This window comes from Coregonus lavaretus (assembly GCF_964263955.1).
Source record: "Coregonus lavaretus genome assembly, contig: HAP1_SCAFFOLD_309, whole genome shotgun sequence".
NCBI classification, from domain to species: Eukaryota; Metazoa; Chordata; class Actinopteri; order Salmoniformes; family Salmonidae; genus Coregonus; species Coregonus lavaretus.
This window is the reverse complement of record NW_028166127.1, coordinates 100,750-118,032: the sequence shown is the minus strand read 5'-3', so window position 1 is coordinate 118,032 and position 17,283 is coordinate 100,750.

Below are 17,283 nucleotides of genomic sequence, written 5' to 3'. Positions count from 1 at the left end.
CCCCCCCCTCAACAAGACTCAAATATATATATATATATATATTGGAAATGTAAGCAGGGGTTGAGCTTCTTCAGTTTGTGTCACAAAGTGGATACGTTTCTGTGTCCCTTTCAGAGTGAGTGACACATTGACTTTATATAGTGTACCAAGAGTTGTTCCCTCGCTTACGGCCATACCAGCCTGAATACACCCGATCTCGTCCGATCTCGGAAGCAAAGCAGGGTCGGGCCTGGTTAGTACTTGGATGGGAGACCGCCTGGGAATACCAGGTGCTGTAAGCTTTTTGTCCCAGTAGAGCGTGCTCTTGTGTCATGGAGCAACTGCTTTTTATTTATCACCCTAATAATATCATGGATTGTTATTGGACTAAATGCAGTTTGTGTGCTGCCCTGCCCTGATCAAATCAAATCAAATAATGGACAGTGCGTTTCCCTCAAAATATAGGCAGTACATGCAGCCTTTGTTTTTAGTCTAGGAGACAGTCAATGTCTGTAGTCCATTAGGGCACTATACAATCCCTTCAATGTTTTGCCTGATTCCGTTAATTCCCAAGTTCCCTTTTCTCCGTTTAGATTTCCCCGTTGACCGTTTGTCCCTGTTTTGGCAGGTTTTCGCTCTCAAAAGTACACATTTTTAATAGCAAAACAGCACAATTGGATGTTCTATGTCCACAACAATGTTTAAACCCTATCAGGTGACCATTTGTGAGGTCTGGGAAAAATGTAAGACATTTAGATGTTGGGGTGTAGTTACCCTTAAATGCAAGCATGCACCAGGAAGAGACCTTTGTTTGGTTAAGCGGTGTTGCTGTAGAACAAATGGCAACTGGAGTGATGCAAATGATCACGGTATAATTCTGCCATGCAGGCATAGGCTACTTTGTAGTTAACATTTACTTGCGAAGGTTTTGGGGAAAGCCATTCCTTCCCTACCAGAAGAAGGTTATCATTAGCATCATCGCTAACGGCTACACAAAGTGTAGACATACGCGCGCACCGCACACATGCACACAGACAGGGGCATTCCTGTGCCGTTTCAGAAAGTTCATGGAAATACGAATCACTGATGCATTTTGTTCATGTCTTATGATTGACTTGGGCAAATGGATGCGTTTTCTAACAAGTTGAATAGATTTAGTTGATTTCTTACTAAGTTCAATAAATGTTTGAATATTGTTGAATTTCGGTTTAATGTCTGGATTCCGTGATTCGGTCCGCAACGCCTATTTTATAGGGCCCTAGTCAATGAACTTGTCATAAATCAACATAGGATATGCCCTCTTCCCCCCCCTCAACAAGACTCAAATATATATATATATATATTGGAAATGTAAGCAGGGGTTGAGCTTCTTCAGTTTGTGTCACAAAGTGGATACGTTTCTGTGTCCCTTTCAGAGTGAATGACACATTGACTTTATATAGTGTACCAAGAGTTGTTCCCTCGCTTACGGCCATACCAGCCTGAATACACCCGATCTCGTCCGATCTCGGAAGCAAAGCAGGGTCGGGCCTGGTTAGTACTTGGATGGGAGACCGCCTGGGAATACCAGGTGCTGTAAGCTTTTTGTCCCAGTAGAGCGTGCTCTTGTGTCATGGAGCAACTGCTTTTTATTTATCACCCTAATAATATCATGGATTGTTATTGGACTAAATGCAGTTTGTGTGCTGCCCTGCCCTGATCAAATCAAATCAAATAATGGACAGTGCGTTTCCCTCAAAATATAGGCAGTACATGCAGCCTTTGTTTTTAGTCTAGGAGACAGTCAATGTCTGTAGTCCATTAGGGCACTATACAATCCCTTCAATGTTTTGCCTGATTCCGTTAATTCCCAAGTTCCCTTTTCTCCGTTTAGATTTCCCCGTTGACCGTTTGTCCCTGTTTTGGCAGGTTTTCGCTCTCAAAAGTACACATTTTTAATAGCAAAACAGCACAATTGGATGTTCTATGTCCACAACAATGTTTAAACCCTATCAGGTGACCATTTGTGAGGTCTGGGAAAAATGTAAGACATTTAGATGTTGGGGTGTAGTTACCCTTAAATGCAAGCATGCACCAGGAAGAGACCTTTGTTTGGTTAAGCGGTGTTGCTGTAGAACAAATGGCAACTGGAGTGATGCAAATGATCACGGTATAATTCTGCCATGCAGGCATAGGCTACTTTGTAGTTAACATTTACTTGCGAAGGTTTTGGGGAAAGCCATTCCTTCCCTACCAGAAGAAGGTTATCATTAGCATCATCGCTAACGGCTACACAAAGTGTAGACATACGCGCGCACCGCACACATGCACACAGACAGGGGCATTCCTGTGCCGTTTCAGAAAGTTCATGGAAATACGAATCACTGATGCATTTTGTTCATGTCTTATGATTGACTTGGGCAAATGGATGCGTTTTCTAACAAGTTGAATAGATTTAGTTGATTTCTTACTAAGTTCAATAAATGTTTGAATATTGTTGAATTTCGGTTTAATGTCTGGATTCCGTGATTCGGTCCGCAACGCCTATTTTATAGGGCCCTAGTCAATGAACTTGTCATAAATCAACATAGGATATGCCCTCTTCCCCCCCCTCAACAAGACTCAAATATATATATATATATATTGGAAATGTAAGCAGGGGTTGAGCTTCTTCAGTTTGTGTCACAAAGTGGATACGTTTCTGTGTCCCTTTCAGAGTGAGTGACACATTGACTTTATATAGTGTACCAAGAGTTGTTCCCTCGCTTACGGCCATACCAGCCTGAATACGCCCTTCCGGTGAGTTGAGTGAGACAGGTGCAGGTGATTAAGCTGTAAGTGAGTGTTTGGGAGAGAACTATTTGCTTGAGTTTCTTAGTTTATTGAAGGACAATTGTTTGATTTTGAATTCAATTAAGTTTAAGGTTAGTTAGTTTTTTCCCCCCCTTGCAGTTTTGCTGCTTGGGGGTGAGTTTTTTGAGACTTTTTTTCTGTTTGGTTAATGACGGACAACATGGCAAAGAATAATGGAACGGATAAAGACAAAGGCAATGCACAACGGACAAAACTTGGACCTGAAGGTGGCTCAAAATACGGCAAGGAACGAACAGTGGCAGTGGAATTGATGGGAGAAGACAAGATAACGACGATGGAATTACTAAGATCAATTAAAGATGTGTGTGGAAAGGTGGTGGGGTGCAGAATAAAAGGAGAAAGAAAATATGAAGTCACGATGGGGGATGAAAATGGAAAAGAGTGTTTAATGGATGGGTTCATGATTAAGAACACGAAGGTAATGGCGAGAGACATGATGGCAAACGAACTCATAGTCTCGTTTATGAATTTGCCAGTTTATATCGAAGACGGAGCTATACTGGATAAACTGCGGAGCTGGGGTGTAGCTGCGGTCTCAGAAATCAGAAGGAGAGTCTGGCCGGGGACGGAAATCGTGGATGGGACAAGATACTGTAAGGTAAAGTTCACGGACACCGTGCAGTCCTTGCCGTATTCCACTAAGTTCGAGACAATGGAGGGTGGTGAATATTTCAGGGTGATTCATGACAAGCAGGTTAGGGTATGTCGCCTGTGTATTCAACCTGGACATATTTTAAAGGACTGCCCTGACTTTAGGTGTTTTAAGTGCGGAAACCAGGGACACTATGCGAGGGAATGTGCTGGAGCGAGAGATAGGGCAGTTTGCGCAGGATGTCGGAAGGGAACCGATGAGTGCAACTGTGGAGAGGTTGTAAGTGAGGAGGAGAGCCAGGACCTCTTAATGGAAGCCAATGTATCACCGGGAGGAGAAGAAGAGGATGGGGAAGAGGATGTGGAGGAAGGTGGAGAGATGGAAGAGCAAAAGGCAGACGAAATAGGGAGCAGCTTGGACTCAGAGATGAGAAGAGGGAGTTTACAGGAGGAGGGGGGGATCGGGCTGGGTGGAGGCACTGGGGACGCACAGATTTTTGGGGAAAGCTCAGGCCCTGCGAGTACCTCAGGGGGTGAAGACATGGAGGGCAGTTTGAGTTTGACGACAATACCAGAGACGGAGAGAGATACGGGGAGCACAACGGATGTGGGAGTAAAGAACTTGAGTTGGTTGGACGAAATGGGCTTGGAGGAGATATCTGATACCGACGAAGGGGCAAAGGTAGAAAAACTAAGGGAAAGCTACAGGAAGAGGAAAGCGACGGGGGGGGAGAAGAAGGATAGAAGAGGAAAGAAACAGGACAAAAAGTAGAGGACAATGAAGGTATTTCTTTTCATTTTATTATTTTTTGAAATGGTTAAGTTTGTGTCCCTAAATGTAAATGGTTTAAGGACGATGGATAAATTTCAAAATATAGTTCAAATGAAGAATGTGGATATCTTATGTCTACAAGAGACGCATTGGGACAATGATTGTGTATTGAAAGTAAAACAAATGTGGAGGGATTTTATTTTTGTTAATAATGGTAGAGGGAATTCTAGTGGGGTTGCTATTCTAGTGAGAAAGGATGTGGTGGACAAAGTGGTACATGTACATGATGATAATAATGGGAGGATTTTAGTTTTAGATTTTGAGTATATGGATATGAAGTTTAGAATTATAAATGTTCATGCGCCAAATAATGAAATAGAGCGCAAGGTTTTATTTGTTGAAGTGGGACGATGGAGTGTGGGAAATTGCATCGTGGTGGGGGATTTTAATGTGAAAATGGACAGATTAGATATGACAAGGGGAGCTGCTTTTAGAAATGATGCATCTAGAGGGGTTTTAAAGAAAATGATGGTTGAGAAAAAACTTATTGACATATGGAGAGATGACAATCCCGATAAACGAGAATTTTCTAGAAGGCAGGTGGTTTTAGGGGAATTAAAACAAACCAGGATAGATTTGATTTTAGTTAAAGAAGATTTAAGGGATTGTATGAAAGATGTTAAGTATGTATTTACAACACTCAGTGATCATGCATGTTTAAATTTCTCGGTGGGTTTAGACAAAGAAAGAATAGGAGGTGGTACATGGTGTATGAATGCGAGTTATTTGGGGGATGAGGATTATTGTAAACAACTTAAATCTTTGATAATATGTGAAATGGAGGATAAGCAGAAAGGGGAGGATAAGTGTTTATGGTGGGACAAGGTTAAGGAAAAAATAAAAGTTTTTAGTATAAGATATGCAAGGAAAAAGAGAGGCAGGATGAAAAGAAAAGAAAATGAGTTGAGAGCCAAATTGGTTGAGGAAATGGGGAAGTGTGACAGTGAACCTAATTATAATATAGAAAAGTTTTTAGAGTTGAGAGCAAAATTGAGTAAATATGACATGGATAAGTGTATGGGGGCCATTATAAGAAGCAAAGCAAAGTATTTTTTGGAGGGGGAGAAATGCACTTCTTTTTTTCTTGGATTAGAGAAGAGTACTCAAAGAAGAACATATCTTAGACAGATTGAAAATGTAAAGGGGGAAGTAGTAGATGATTATGTAGAGATTTTAGAGACAGTGCAGAGTTTTTATAAGGACTTATTTAAAAAAGGGGAGGTGGATGAGGGGTGTGTACAGGAGATTTTAGATAGTGTGGAGGTGAAAATTAATGGAGAAGATAAGGTGATGTGTGATGGGAAGATTACAGTAAATGAAGTGATGGATGCGATAAAGGGTTTACAGGTGAATAAGAGCCCTGGTGTAGATGGTATCATTGCAGAGTTTTATAAAGTTTATGAAAGTCTTTTAGCACCTATTTTATTGGAGGTTTATCACTATATGGAGGAGAATGATTGTGTATCAGAATCAATGGTGACAGGAATGATAACTATTTTATATAAAAACAAAGGGAGTAAGGTGAAATTGGAAAATTATAGGCCAATTAGTTTATTAAATGTGGATTACAAGATTTTAGCCAACATTTTAGCGAATAGGATGAAGAGAGTTTTACATGATATTGTAGCATCAACACAGAATTATAGTGTTCCTGGGAGAGATATAGCTGACACAATTAATACGATTAGAGACGTGATACACAAAATGAATGGGGATAAGATAGGAGGTATTGTTTTAAGCATAGATTTAAATAAGGCTTTTGATAGAGTAGAACATGATTTTATGTTTAGGGTCTTGGAAAGATTTGGCTTTGGTAATAAAATAATAGGGTGGATTAAATTATTATATAGAAATGCAAAAAGTAGGGTGAAATGCAATGGGGTTTTAACCGATTCTTTTACTCTGGAGAGATCTGTGAGACAGGGATGTCCTTTATCTGCTTTATTGTATGTTTTATCAGCTGAGCCTTTAGCGGCTTTTCTTAAGAAGGATAATTTTATTAATTGTGTACAGACTCCACAGGGGGGATTTAGTTTGATTCACCAATATGCAGATGACACAACTATAACAGTTAGAGATGAGGACAGTGTAAAAAGGGTAATAGAAGGTTTTAAAGTATATGGAAGAGCATCAGGAGCTAAAGTTAATATGGAAAAGTCTGTTGTAATGTATATTGGGAAGGTAAATGAGGGGAATTTTCCTTTTAAAGAGGCCAAAGAATATTTTAAGGTGTTAGGAGTTTTTTTAGGTGTAAAAGAAAAAGAAGCTAGGGATTTGACATGGAGTGGGGTGATAAATAAAGTCAGAAAGGTTGTAAATATGTGGAAGGGGAGGTTGTTAAAATTAAAGGGGAAGGTTATTGTTATAAATTCTTTACTGATGTCAATTTGTATTCACGTCATGAATGTCTTAGATGTGCCAGAATGGGTTTTAATTGAAATTAATAAGATTTTAGTTGAATTTTTATGGGATGGGAAGGGGGCGAAAATCGCTTTTAAAACATTGATTGCGGGTTATGAGGAGGGGGGCTTGAAGTTAGTGGATCTAAGGGTGAGGAAAATAGCAATAAGAGTGAAAATGGTTCGGAAGTATTTATATGGGGAATTAGATTACGGGTGGAAAAAGTTTTTTGCAGAGTATTTGCAGGAGGTTGGGAGGATAGGGGATAATGGTTTGTTAATGAGTGTAAAACAAGACATGTTGGGAAATATACCTTTGTTTTATAAGGAAGTTTTCGAGGCTTGGGGGCAGGTTTTACCACACATTTCTTATGAATGTAACAGTTTGGAAAATATTTTAAATCAGCCTATCTTTTTGAATCCAAAGATCAAATATAATAATACAATGTTGTATTGTAAATATTTTATGAGAGCTGGGATGCGACAGATTGGTGATATTCTATATGAGGTCAGGCCGGGGTTTCTACCGGTACAAGCTATTTATGACAATGTTGTTGAGGTCGATGATGAAATAAGCAAAACTACAGTAGAAAATATGTATAAGAGAATTTTAGGGTGCATTCCGAAGGAGTGGGGTGTTTTAATAAATACAGGGGCGGTTAAGAGAGCCAGGGGTTTGCCGGTTTTATTGTATGAAAGTGGTGGAGTGAAATGTGATTTGTCAGGCTTGAAAGTTAAAACAGTCTATAGTAAATGTATTTTAAAAGAGATAAGAGTGCCTGCTTCGGAGAAAGTGTGGTCGGAGGTTTTTGTAGATTTGGATGTGAAGTCAATATGGAGGAATGTTAATGTAAAGGGGAACTCCATAGAATGTGAAGACAATGATTTTAAAATAAAACATAATAGGATTTTTACTAATGTGGTCTTACATCAAATCAACAGAAATATTAATAGAGAATGTGACATTTGTCATATAGAGGTGGAAAACTTTATGCACTTTTTCATTGAATGCAGTAGAATAAGAGGTTTTCATGAGTTTTTAAAGGAGCTTTTAGTGAAACATTGGGGGGAGGAGATTTTTAATGGGGTGGAATGGAGGAGATTTTTTCTTTTTGGTATTAATGGGAAAAGTAAAGTTTTGAATTTTAATTTGGTTAATTATGTTTTAAGTCATGCTCGATATGCTGTAAGACTAAGAAGGAACTTGGGGCATTATGAAGGGAAATGTGTGAGTGTGGAGGTACTTTTTAAGAGTATGTTGGAGGGAAATATAGAGATAATGCAGAGATATGGTGGGGGCAACTTTGAAAAAGAATTTGTGTGGGGGAGTACATTTATTAGAATGTCATCAAATGGAAAACTTGTGTTTAACTATTAATTGGATTAGGTGAGTGTTTTAATTGTTGTTTTATTGTATCTTCTTGCTGATTTTGTAAAAGGGTGAATAGTTCACCCTTTAATGATGATTGAAATGATGTAAAATTGTCTGATTTTCATAATAAAATATAAAAAAAAAAATACACCCGATCTCGTCCGATCTCGGAAGCAAAGCAGGGTCGGGCCTGGTTAGTACTTGGATGGGAGACCGCCTGGGAATACCAGGTGCTGTAAGCTTTTTGTCCCAGTAGAGCGTGCTCTTGTGTCATGGAGCAACTGCTTTTTATTTATCACCCTAATAATATCATGGATTGTTATTGGACTAAATGCAGTTTGTGTGCTGCCCTGCCCTGATCAAATCAAATCAAATAATGGACAGTGCGTTTCCCTCAAAATATAGGCAGTACATGCAGCCTTTGTTTTTAGTCTAGGAGACAGTCAATGTCTGTAGTCCATTAGGGCACTATACAATCCCTTCAATGTTTTGCCTGATTCCGTTAATTCCCAAGTTCCCTTTTCTCCGTTTAGATTTCCCCGTTGACCGTTTGTCCCTGTTTTGGCAGGTTTTCGCTCTCAAAAGTACACCTTTTTAATAGCAAAACAGCACAATTGGATGTTCTATGTCCACAACAATGTTTAAACCCTATCAGGTGACCATTTGTGAGGTCTGGGAAAAATGTAAGACATTTAGATGTTGGGGTGTAGTTACCCTTAAATGCAAGCATGCACCAGGAAGAGACCTTTGTTTGGTTAAGCGGTGTTGCTGTAGAACAAATGGCAACTGGAGTGATGCAAATGATCACGGTATAATTCTGCCAGGCAGGCATAGGCTACTTTGTAGTTAACATTTACTTGCGAAGGTTTTGGGGAAAGCCATTCCTTCCCTACCAGAAGAAGGTTATCATTAGCATCATCGCTAACGGCTACACAAAGTGTAGACATACGCGCGCACCGCACACATGCACACAGACAGGGGCATTCCTGTGCCGTTTCAGAAAGTTCATGGAAATACGAACCACTGATGCATTTTGTTCATGTCTTATGATTGACTTGGGCAAATGAATGCGTTTTCTAACAAGTTGAATAGATTTAGTTGATTTCTTACTAAGTTCAATAAATGTTTGAATATTGTTGAATTTCGGTTTAATGTCTGGATTCCGTGATTCGGTCCGCAACGCCTATTTTATAGGGCCCTAGTCAATGAACTTGTCATAAATCAACATAGGATATGCCCTCTTCCCCCCCCCCCAACAAGACTCAAATATATATAATATATATATATTGGAAATGTAAGCAGGGGTTAAGCTTCTTCAGCTTGTGTCACAAAGTGGATACGTTTCTGTGTCCCTTTCAGAGTGAGTGACACATTGACTTTATATAGTGTACCAAGAGTTGTTCCCTCGCTTACAGCCATACCAGCCTGAATACGCCTGATCTCGTCCGATCTCGAAAGCTAAGCAGGGTTGGGCCTGGTTAGTACTTGGATGTGAGACCGCCTGGGAATACCAGGTGCTGTAAGCTTTTTGTCCCAGTAGAGCGTGCTCTTGTGTCATGGAGCAACTGCTTTTTATTTATCACCCTAATAATATCATGGATTGTTATTGGACTAAATGCAGTTTGTGTGCTGCCCTGCCCTGATCAAATCAAATCAAATAATGGACAGTGCGTTTCCCTCAAAATATAGGCAGTACATGCAGCCTTTGTTTTTAGTCTAGGAGACAGTCAATGTCTGTAGTCCATTAGGGCACTATACAATCCCTTCAATGTTTTGCCTGATTCCGTTAATTCCCAAGTTCCCTTTTCTCCGTTTAGATTTCCCCGTTGACCGTTTGTCCCTGTTTTGGCAGGTTTTCGCTCTCAAAAGTACACCTTTTTAATAGCAAAACAGCACAATTGGATGTTCTATGTCCACAACAATGTTTAAACCCTATCAGGTGACCATTTGTGAGGTCTGGGAAAAATGTAAGACATTTAGATGTTGGGGTGTAGTTACCCTTAAATGCAAGCATGCACCAGGAAGAGACCTTTGTTTGGTTAAGCGGTGTTGCTGTAGAACAAATGGCAACTGGAGTGATGCAAATGATCACGGTATAATTCTGCCATGCAGGCATAGGCTACTTTGTAGTTAACATTTACTTGCGAAGGTTTTGGGGAAAGCCATTCCTTCCCTACCAGAAGAAGGTTATCATTAGCATCATCGCTAACGGCTACACAAAGTGTAGACATACGCGCGCACCGCACACATGCACACAGACAGGGGCATTCCTGTGCCGTTTCAGAAAGTTCATGGAAATACGAATCACTGATGCATTTTGTTCATGTCTTATGATTGACTTGGGCAAATGAATGCGTTTTCTAACAAGTTGAATAGATTTAGTTGATTTCTTACTAAGTTCAATAAATGTTTGAATATTGTTGAATTTCGGTTTAATGTCTGGATTCCGTGATTCGGTCCGCAACGCCTATTTTATAGGGCCCTAGTCAATGAACTTGTCATAAATCAACATAGGATATGCCCTCTTCCCCCCCCCCCCCCCAACAAGACTCAAATATATATATATATATATTGGAAATGTAAGCAGGGGTTGAGCTTCTTCAGTTTGTGTCACAAAGTGGATACGTTTCTGTGTCCCTTTCAGAGTGCGTGACACATTGACTTTATATAGTGTACCAAGAGTTGTTCCCTCGCTTACGGCCATACCAGCCTGAATACGCCCGATCTCGTCCGATCTCGGAAGCTAAGCAGGGTCGGGCCTGGTTAGTACTTGGATGGGAGACTGCCTGGGACTACCAGGTGCTGTAAGCTTTTTGTCCCAGTAGAGCGTGATCTTGTGTCATGGAGCAACTGCTTTTTATTTATCACCCTAATAATATCATGGATTGTTATTGGACTAAATGCAGTTTGTGTGCTGCCCTGCCCTGATCAAATCAAATCAAATAATGGACAGTGCGTTTCCCTCAAAATATAGGCAGTACATGCAGCCTTTGTTTTTAGTCTAGGAGACAGTCAATGTCTGTAGTCCATTAGGGCACTATACAATCCCTTCAATGTTTTGCCTGATTCCGTTAATTCCCAAGTTCCCTTTTCTCGGTTTAGATTTCCCCGTTGACCGTTTGTCCCTGTTTTGGCAGGTTTTCGCTCTCAAAAGTACACCTTTTTAATAGCAAAACAGCACATTTGGATGTTCTATGTCCACAACAATGTTTAAACCCTATCAGGTGACCATTTGTGAGGTCTGGGAAAAATGTAAGACATTTAGATGTTGGGGTGTAGTTACCCTTAAATGCAAGCATGCACCAGGAAGAGACCTTTGTTTGGTTAAGCGGTGTTGCTGTAGAACAAATGGCAACTGGAGTGATGCAAATGATCACGGTATAATTCTGCCAGGCAGGCATAGGCTACTTTGTAGTTAACATTTACTTGCGAAGGTTTTGGGGAAAGCCATTCCTTCCCTACCAGAAGAAGGTTATCATTAGCATCATCGCTAACGGCTACACAAAGTGTAGACATACGCGCGCACCGCACACATGCACACAGACAAGGGCATTCCTGTGCCGTTTCAGAAAGTTCATGGAAATACGAATCACTGATGCATTTTGTTCATGTCTTATGATTGACTTGGGCAAATGAATGCGTTTTCTAACAAGTTGAATAGATTTAGTTGATTTCTTTCTAAGTTCAATAAATGTTTGAATATTGTTGAATTTCGGTTTAATGTCTGGATTCCGTGAATCGGTCCGCAACGCCTATTTTATAGGGCCCTAGTCAATGAACTTGTCATAAATCAACATAGGATATGCCCTCTTCCCCCCCCCCCAACAAGACTCAAATATATATATATATATTGGAAATGTAAGCAGGGGTTGAGCTTCTTCAGTTTGTGTCACAAAGGGGATACGTTTCTGTGTCCCTTTCAGAGTGAGTGACACATTGACTTTATATAGTGTACCAAGAGTTGTTCCCTTGCTTACGGCCATACCAGCCTGAATACGCCTGATCTCGTCCGATCTCGGAAGCTAAGCAGGGTTGGGCCTGGTTAGTACTTGAATGGGAGACAGCCTGGGAATACCAGGTGCTGTAAGCTTTTTGTCCCAGTAGAGCGTGCTCTTGTGTCATGGAGCAACTGCTTTTTATTTATCACCCTAATAATATCATGGATTGTTATTGGACTAAATGCAGTTTGTGTGCTGCCCTGCCCTGATCAAATCAAATCAAATAATGGACAGTGCGTTTCCCTCAAAATATAGGCAGTACATGCAGCCTTTGTTTTTAGTCTAGGAGACAGTCAATGTCTGTAGTCCATTAGGGCACTATACAATCCCTTCAATGTTTTGCCTGATTCCGTTAATTCCCAAGTTCCCTTTTCTCCGTTTAGATTTCCCCGTTGACCGTTTGTCCCTGTTTTGGCAGGTTTTCGCTCTCAAAAGTACACATTTTTAATAGCAAAACAGCACAATTGGATGTTCTATGTCCACAACAATGTTTAAACCCTATCAGGTGACCATTTGTGAGGTCTGGGAAAAATGTAAGACATTTAGATGTTGGGGTGTAGTTACCCTTAAATGCAAGCATGCACCAGGAAGAGACCTTTGTTTGGTTAAGCGGTGTTGCTGTAGAACAAATGGCAACTGGAGTGATGCAAATGATCACGGTATAATTCTGCCATGCAGGCATAGGCTACTTTGTAGTTAACATTTACTTGCGAAGGTTTTGGGGAAAGCCATTCCTTCCCTACCAGAAGAAGGTTATCATTAGCATCATCGCTAACGGCTACACAAAGTGTAGACATACGCGCGCACTGCACACATGCACACAGACAGGGGCATTCCTGTGCCGTTTCAGAAAGTTCATGGAAATACGAATCACTGATGCATTTCGTTCATGTCTTATGATTGACTTGGGCAAATGGATGCGTTTTCTAACAAGTTGAATAGATTTAGTTGATTTCTTACTAAGTTCAATAAATGTTTGAATATTGTTGAATTTCGGTTTAATGTCTGGATTCCGTGATTCGGTCCGCAACGCCTATTTTATAGGGCCCTAGTCAATGAACTTGTCATAAATCAACATAGGATATGCCCTCTTCCCCCCCCCTCAACAAGACTCAAATATATATATATATATATTGGAAATGTAAGCAGGGGTTGAGCTTCTTCAGTTTGTGTCACAAAGTGGATACGTTTCTGTGTCCCTTTCAGAGTGAGTGACACATTGACTTTATATAGTGTACCAAGAGTTGTTCCCTCGCTTACGGCCATACCAGCCTGAATACGCCCCTTTCGGTAATTGAGGAAGTGGTTACAGGTGCGGTGGTATTGGAGGAGAAAGAGAGGGAATTGGTTGCTGCGTTTTGAAATCTTTTTTTGTTTGGTTATTTATGTGGAATTTGATTTTTGTTTTGATTTATTAGTAGAGTTGTTTCTCCCCTAGCAGCTTTTGCTGGGGGGGAAGGAAAGGAGGGAAAATACAGATATAATTAGTTAATCGGACGGACAACAATGGATACAACGACCTACGCGATGGAACAGAAAAAGAGTACTGGACATGGAGGAAAAGTTCCTGATGCACCATCATCGAGGGAAAAGTCCTATGAGAAGACTTGTACGGTGGCGGTGGATATCACTGGGGAAAAGAAATTAACGATGATGGAATTGCTGAGAGGGATAAAGGAGGCGTGTGGAACGGTGATAGGGTGCAGATTTAAAGGTGATCAGAAGTATGAGATTACGATGTCCCATGTCCATGGGAAGGAGAGGTTAATGGATGGACTAAAAATCAAATCGTGCACGGTAATGGCGAGGGACATTTCAGCGGATGAGCTGGTGGTGTCCTTCATGAATTTACCAGTGTATATTAGTGACGATACTATCGTGGCAAAATTGGAAGGATGGGGTGTGAAGGCGGTTTCTGGGATTAAGAGGAGATTATGGCCAGGAACAGAGATCGCTGATGGCACAAGATTCTGTAAAGTCCGGTTTACAGACGTGGTGCGCTCACTACCATATTCTACCAAGTTCGAGACGTTGGAGGGGACTGAGTACTTTCGAGTGATACATGACAGGCAAGTTAAAGTGTGCCGAATTTGTATTCAGTCTGGCCACGTAGTACGGGACTGTCCTGATTTTCTATGTCGGAGATGCGGAGCACAAGGGCACTATGCAAGAGAGTGCGTCGAGAGAGAGGAGAGACCATGTAATGGATGTGGGGAGAGAAGAATGCGCTGTACGTGTACTGGGCCAACAGATGGTGAAGACATGGAACAACAGGAGGAGGAGATGGAAGAAGAGAGAGTGGAGGAGGGGGACGTGATGGAGGACGGGGAAAAAGGAGGCAAGGATGGTGGAGGAGGAGGAGATGGTGAATCTACTGCGACAGAGGGGGATGGAATTGGGGCGAGCATGGATGCCGAATTCCTAGATGACTACTGCACAGATGGAAAGGAGCCTGATGGTGGAGGAGGAGGAGGAGGTGAGCAGGAAACGGAAACATCTGAAGGTGAGGGAGATGAAGATAATGGAGGGGTTGTACCTGACACTATTCCTGAAAGTATGGATGTGAAGGGGGAATCCGCGAAGAGGAAGGACTCTGAGAGTGAAGTGTCCGCGGGTGAAGTCCAAAGGGTGAGGGAAGAAGCAAAGGAAAGTAGGAAGAGCAAGATCAAGAAGAAGAAGAAAAAGACTGGGTCTTGATGATGGGAAAAATCAACATATTAATTGTACTTATGGTGAGTGTTGTATCTGTTAATATTAATGGACTAAGGAATATGGGAAAGTTAGAACAGACAGTGAGTCTACTACAGGCTGATATTTTATGCTTCCAAGAGACACACTGGACTGACAGTATGATGGATGGAGTAAGAAAGAGATGGATGGATTTGATTTATTATAATAATGGTGGGGAGAGGACGTGTGGGGTTGCTATATTAATTAAGAGGGATAGTGTACAGAATATTAGGCAAGTGTATGCGGATAAAGAGGGTAGACTTTTGAGTGTTAAATTTGAATTTCTAAATGTGCAATACACTTTATTGAATGTTTATGCACCTAATAATGAGAGTGACCGAGAAGTATTTTTTAAGGCACTTGAGCAACATTGTGTGGGTAACTGTATATTGGTTGGGGATTTTAACGTTAGATTGACAAAACTGGACACGTCAAGGAGTACTTTGTTGCGCTCTGACATGTCTAGGCGAGTATTGTTGGGGATAATGAAGGATCATTGTCTGAGTGATGTATGGAGGGGAATGCATCCAGGTCAGAGAGTTTTTTCAAGGAGGCAGGTTGTTTTGAAGGTTCTCAGGCAAAGCCGCATAGATTATTGTTTAGCGGCGGAAAATGTTGTGCAATATATACAAAAGATTAGGTATGATTTTAATACATTAAGTGATCATGCCTCTCTTGGTTTCCTGCTGGGTCCTAGTGTGCCTTCTAGAGGGGGTGGTGTATGGTGTTTGAATGCTGAGCTACTAAAAGAAGGAAAATATATTGATATGATTTCTGATTGTATAAATAGAGAAATATTGAGTGATTTTAAAAGTGTTAATATTGGATTGTGGTGGGAGGGTCTAAAAGAGAAGATTAGAGGGTTGAGCATTAAATATGCAAGACGAAGGAATTTTTTTTTTAAAGAGGGAGAGGATAGCTTTGAATAAAAGACTAGACATTGAGCTGGGAAAAGTTGATACGGTGGAGGGTTATGATATGGCAGGTTTTATGGAAGCTCAGGCTGCGGTACATAACTTTGAAAAGAGTGCATGTATGGGGGCAATAGTAAGGAGTAGAGTACAGTATGCCATAGAAGGAGAGAAATGTACATCCTTCTTTTTAGGGTTAGAAAAGAAGAAGCAGGCTAGAAACTATATTACAGAAATCGAGAATGAGAGGGGGGAGACAGTGAATGATCTGGTGGGGATTTTAGATACAATAGAATGTTTTTATAGTAATCTTTTAAAAAAAGAATGCAATGATCAAGGATGTATAGAAGAGGTGTTGAGCTATGTAGATGCCAGAATATCAGAGGATGAAAGACTCATGTGTGACACAGACTTGGCGGTCACAGAGATACGGGAGGCGATTTTGTCTGCTCATAGAAATAAGAGCCCTGGCTCTGATGGGCTGACAAGTGAGTTTTACAAAACATTTGTGGATATACTGGCACCTGTTTTATTAGATGTGTACAAATATATGGAGCAATCTCAGGAAGTCTCGGAGTCGATGGCGACTGGCTTAATAACTATAATATATAAAAACAAGGGAAGTAGGAAAAGATTAGAAAATTTTAGGCCATTATCTATTTTAAATGTAGATTATAAGATCTTAACTAAGGTGCTGGCTAACAGAATTAATAAAGTAATGGGAAGTATTATTTCAGAGACACAGGCTTACAGTGTTCCTGGTAGAGAAATAGCAGACATTATTTGCACTTTAAGGGATGTCATAAGACATATGAAGGGTGAGGGAGGTGTAGTATTGAGCATTGATTTAAATAAAGCTTTTGATAGAGTAGAACATTCATTTCTAATGCAGACGCTTAAAACTTTTGGATTTGGGAGCAGAATGGTGGCCTGGATACAGCTGCTATACGGTGCTGCAGTAAGTAGAGTAAAATGTAACGGGTTACTTACTGATGCTTTCCCATTGGAGAGGTCGGTGAGGCAAGGATGTCCATTGTCTGCGGCCTTATATTGTATGTCGGTTGAGCCTCTGGTGGCTCTCCTTAAAGCAGACCACCAGATCCGAGGCGTTTCTATTCCAGGGGGTGGAGTCAGCATTGTGCAGCAATATGCAGATGACACTACAATTACTGTTAGAGATGTGGAAAGTGTAAATAGAGTGATGGAGTGTTTTGAGCTCTTTGGGAAAGCATCAGGTGCTAAGATTAATGTAGAAAAGACTGAGGTTTTGTATGTGGGGCTAGTGAATGATAATGGGTGTAGGTATCATTTTAAAAGAGCTAATGGATATTTTAAAGCGTTGGGAGTTATTTTGGGTATTGATGAAAAGGAGGCATGTGATAGGACTTGGGCAGGTGTATTGAATAAAATCAAACAAACTCTGGCATTTTGGAGATGGAGGAATTTAAAATTGAAAGGAAAGGTAGTGGTAACAAATTCTTTACTAATGTCTAAATGTGTATATGTCATGAATGTGCTTCAGATGCCTGAGTGGGTTTTAAAATAACTTAATTCTATTGTTTCTAACTTCTTGTGGGATGGCAAAGGGGCTAGAATATCTAGGTCTACACTTGCTGCA